This window comes from Pinus tabuliformis, chromosome X, assembly GCF_031772625.1.
Source record: "Pinus tabuliformis cultivar Carrire ecotype Pingquan chromosome X, CPIR1, whole genome shotgun sequence".
Taxonomy (NCBI): Eukaryota; Viridiplantae; Streptophyta; class Pinopsida; order Pinales; family Pinaceae; genus Pinus; species Pinus tabuliformis.
The window spans coordinates 1,052,387,590-1,052,392,924 of NC_142308.1; positions in this window are offsets into that span (position 1 = coordinate 1,052,387,590).

Genomic DNA, 5,335 nt, shown 5'->3' on the forward strand with positions numbered 1-5,335 from the left:
TTTGAGAACTTGTTTCATTAATACAAATTCTTTGTTTTGTGTGTAAATATCATAACTAGAGAGATTGATCACCTCTCTCCTTTGATAATCTTACATTCCAGTACAGAAAACGTATTAGTTTTTTTGCAGGTTCCAAGAGGAAAGACAAATGACTACAAGAGAATGGTGTCTCTCTAAGAGACCAATTTGTTTCATAAAAGGATGATCAACAACAAAGAGGAAATATGTTGATGCAAAATCAGATCCAAACACTTGAAAAAAAACTTTCAGATACTATTGTCTCCATCACATCCATACTTCATAATAAACTATTCATCTCATTTTCCTCCATATTTTCCATTTACATTCACATATACTTTCCATCTCTTTTTGTCCATTCATAACCCACAAATAAAAGCAAGAGGCTCATTCACATGCTTATGGCCCATTTCCATTTCTACACTCCATTACCATTTTCCATTTTCATCTTCCATTCCTTGTCATTTTCATTCCGCAAATAAGTCCTGCTTCAATGCAAATTATTGAGTCCATAGTCCTTTGAGTCTAAGTCCTTTGTAAAAACACCTTGAGGCTTGCATGCCTTAATGGAAAGTCCTCATGCTGACAAACAATGGGAATACATTAATGTCCCTTGTTCATTAGATCTTCTAGGTGACTCGACATCGACAAATTCATTCGTGCCTAGCAAGATGTGTTTGGGCATCTTGACTCTTATTGTCATCAATGGTGAGAGTTCTCGTGTTGACTAGTGGCATCCATTAATGGCCACTAAGACAACAATTTCCTACTATGTTCGACATCAGAACATCTTTTCACATAGTAGGAATTGTGCCAGTGAGTTTTGAAGACATGAAGACTATTATTTTCAGCATTTTGGAGCAGATTCAGCAAGTTTTAGTGGAAGTAATAAAAAGTCATCTTATCTCTCTATCCATGACTCCTCTTGTTTAGCCACTTGAAGAAGAATATGATCAGAAATTTTCAGCCACTACACATACAACGCATCCATTCCAAAGGGTAAGTGAAGGTACGTCATTTTCTAACTTTTGACCATAAAATTCCATAAAAAGCTAGAATGATAATTGTTGGAAAAACATTTCTCTTCCTCATTTCATAAAATTGCCAATACCATTAGTTGGGGGGGGGAATACATTCATATTCATATCTTGCCATGTCCATATCATATTCAGGAGCTCACATACTTCCAACATATATTAATTATTACATTGCTATTATGAGCATACAATGGCTTTTGAAAAAAAGTGCTTAAAGGATAAATTGGATACAAACAAAATCATGATTGTCACACAAGAACCAACCATCATGCAATCCAATAAAGATATACTTTGCAACAATAATCAAAATATCCTTATGCAAAGTTCAAAGATCAAAATAGAAGGCAACAACAAAAAAAAATGGTTGTAACACAAGAACCAACTATGTTGCAATTCAAGTGAAACACTTTGCAGAAATATGAAGTTATCAAATGATATCATGGTAAGTTAAGCCAAAGCTCAAGGATCAAAAGAGTTAATGTAATATATATTGCATGATGACATGCAATAGCTTCAGTTGAGGGATATGTTGAGTCTTGAAAATGTCATTCATTTCCATTACACTTTCACTATTATGTCCATTATATCACCTCCATTTCACTACTATGTCACCACTTTCATCCCACTTTCATTATCATTGGGCCACATTTATGTTTTTCCAATCTTTATTAATTCTAAGTCTTTTAAGTGAATTTGTGGTTAAAAATTAGAAAATAATGTGCATATGTTTATACCTAACAAATGGGTTGAGATTGTTGACATGTGTAGGTTGAAAGAAGGCTTCTAGAAGACCCTTATGTGGCACTCTAAGGCCAAATTCGAATTTGAGTGGAAAGAATCATGGGATCATGAGGATATGTGTCACATCTCCTAATTGTATTTTAACTCTAAGAAGACATGTGTCTTATCAGTTCCTATTTTGATTACGACTCTAGAGGTAGAGGGAGAGATTCATGGACTCTCATTAATGAGATGGCTCTCATCTTTTTGTATAAATAGGAGATCTCTCCCCTTCATTTCTTAGTTCTTAAGCTTGTTAGTCTTTTAGCTTGTGAATTCTTTAGCTTGGAGTTTTTAGTTCTTCCTTGATGGCTTTTGAAAGCTTTTGAGAACTTTGTTGTACTTTGTGATTTTGAAGAATTTGAATAAAGCTTTGATGTTCTCAACATGGAAGGAGATTTGAAGTAGATGTCATGGAGCATATTAGAATGTAAGGTAGAGTAGATTTCATTTTGTAAATTTTGCTTTGATTTCATTATGTCATTTGATTGCTTTCAAGTTTGATAGATTAGATTTTTCATTCATGCAATTTTAATTCATGCAAGTGTGTTCAACCGGTTGATTGTAGATTAGTAATGCGCATAGCTTTTTAATGACTAATGACATGATGGAATCATCTTGTCCTTCTGCTGATTTATTTTCTGAGTTCTAATTCCAGCATTGTTATTTCTTTGAGTTTTGTTTTGCTCATTTACTTTCATACAAATTTAGATATCATATTACTCTATTTGTTTATGATTAATTTCCTATAGCCAAGCGACTCAAATAGTGAGGAATCAGAATATTATTTGATGTAGTATGATTTAGTTTCATTTTATTCAATTTAGATATCATATTACTCCATTTGTTTATGATTACCTTCCTATAGCCAAGCGACTCAAATAGTGAGGAATCAGAATATTATTTGATGTAATATGATTTAGTTTACTTTTCTGCAAGTTAGTGATTAGATTACTCATGTCATTTTCGGTTACCTCCTATAGCCAGAGCGAGTCGAATGGTAAGGGATTGAAGTATGAATGTGTAATTTGATCTTAGTTTCATTTTATGCAATTTAGATATCAGATTACTCAATTTGTTTATGATTTCCTCCTATAGCCAGAGCGAGTCGAAAGGTGAGGGGTCAGAATATGGGTTGATGTAATATGATTTAGTTTACTTTGCTTACAGTTTTTGAATTGCTTTAAGTTCAGTTTTCTTTTTATACAACATCAAGGATACTGGGTTTCATAGTCAGTAGCTTATTGATTAGTTGTTTCATTCCATTTTGATTGAAGTAGCTGCATATTTACACGTTTGTTTAAGTACTAATTCCATCAATAACATGTTTTGAGATATTTTGAAGTGCTAAGTTTTGGAAGTTACCATTAGGGACATAGGCCTTGTCTTGAAATCTCTATCCATACTTGTCCTTTAAAAGTATTCTTAAGACTTTAGAATAGGATTTCCATTTGCATTAGACACTTTAGGAAACCAACAAAAACAAAACCCCAAAACAAAATAAAATCTATAAAACAACGAAGTAAGAAAAATGTTAACTAAGCGCATATGGTTCACCACACTTCATCAGTTTATGATACCCAGATTGATAATTTATGTATAGAAATTTAAGACATTAAATTGATTAGACAGGAGGTGACTATAACCAATTGTTACAAATACACAGAGAGCACAATTGATAAGGGGTCGCTTAGAGGTTGAGCGAAACTAGAAGCTCGTGAAAGCCGAGAAGCCGCAAGAGGTTGGGGCGATGGCAAAGGGGTTATTTCCCAGAGAACTGAGCACAACAGAGTTGCAGAGCGCAGAAGGCCAGAGAGCCGTAGATTCTTAGAGTGCCACCAGAGGTTGAGAGGACAGCGAAAGAGCCACCAAAGGTTGGAGGTTTGATAGAGGTAGAGTCACTAGAGGTTGGGGGCAAACCTGTAGAGCCAGAGAGCTCATAAGAAAACTTCTAAGAGCCATGGAGCTGAAGTGGAGTTTCAGAGCAGCAAAGAGATCAAATGATCAAGTTGTTGCTGGTGTCTGATGTGTGATGAAGACAGAAAAAGGAACTCCAGAGACAGTAAAAGAATTCGGAGGGAGTTGGTGCAAGCCAGGAGCTCAAGATAGCCTGGAGCGTTGATTGAAGGAATATAGTCCAGAGAAGCCTAGATTTGTCTACACAGTATGGACAACCAGCGGGATAAGATGGTATTCTAAACCCATAGGTTCAGTTCTAAACCAATGGAGTTGAGTGTGGAACTTGTAAAAGGATTTTACCATAATCCCAAAGAGCCTAGTCGAGTTGATTAGATCTCAAGGAGACGTAGCCCAAGATATCAGTGTGAACTCCATATTATGTTGTTGTCTTTATGTGTTTGTTTATTTGCTGCATTTACCCGTTATGTGTGTTTATATATTAGTTTAAGCAAATAAACTTAAGGCAATTAAACAGTTAAAAACAAACACAAGAATACACCTATTTCAAGTGCTTACTTCCACAAATTATCAATCATAAGCATAGATCTTGGAAATTGTTTAATTTTTGGAGTGGGAGAGGTTCTTGTAAGCTGACAAGAAGCCTTTAGGGTTGCATTTCAGATCAGGTGGTATCATAGCATCAGGACGATTAACCCCACCTTCAAAGAAGGTGATATCAGAGCTGGTTATATCAGAGCAAGTTATATCAGAGCAGGTTGTATCATGAAGTGGGTTGTATCATGATGCAAGTGGTATCAGATCAGAATGCTTGATTGACAAAGAAATCTATATTATTGGTTGACTTGAAAGGTGTTTGATTGTTTGTAAACTGACTATTGTTTGAGTTTTCAGAGGTGAAAGCCATTGATAGCTAAGTCCAGGAGAGGACAAGAAGGAAGAAGGGATGAAGGCATTCTTCTTATCTCAACGGACCTCAAAACGATCCTTGAAGCATAAGAGGTTTGTTGCAAAAGGTTGCTTGAATAAGCTCTTTGCTAATCTTGTTTGAAGTTCTTTTGTTCATTTTGATAATGACAACTTCTATAAGTGAGTCTTCAAATTCTTCTTTCATCACAAGATTCTTTGATGAAGACATGAAGAAAGACTTGCTCATCATGATTGATATGGTGAGAGAAATGTATGAGGATGGAAGGAAGAGCATCATACTTCGAGAGTAGTTGAATTCCATGAAGGAAGAAAATCAGTTGTTTTCTGACAAATTGCAGGAAATGGAGAGGCAACTTCATATTGCAAATATGAACCTGAAAAGGATGCATGAGTTGGAGACATAGCTCCTTGTTGCCAAAGAAGCCTTGGTCAAGTATCAGCTTGAAGAAGAGGTAAACAATTCCTGTTTGTCTTCAAATTCTTCTAAGAATGTTTATGTTGGTCCTTTTGAAAAACATATCAGAGGCATAGGGTCCAAGTTAATGTCCAAGATGGGCTATGAAGGGAAAGGCTTGGGAAAACATGCACAAGGTATTTTTGAGCCAATAATTAAGTATTTGGGTGTTGGCTATGGACAATATTATGGAGAAAGT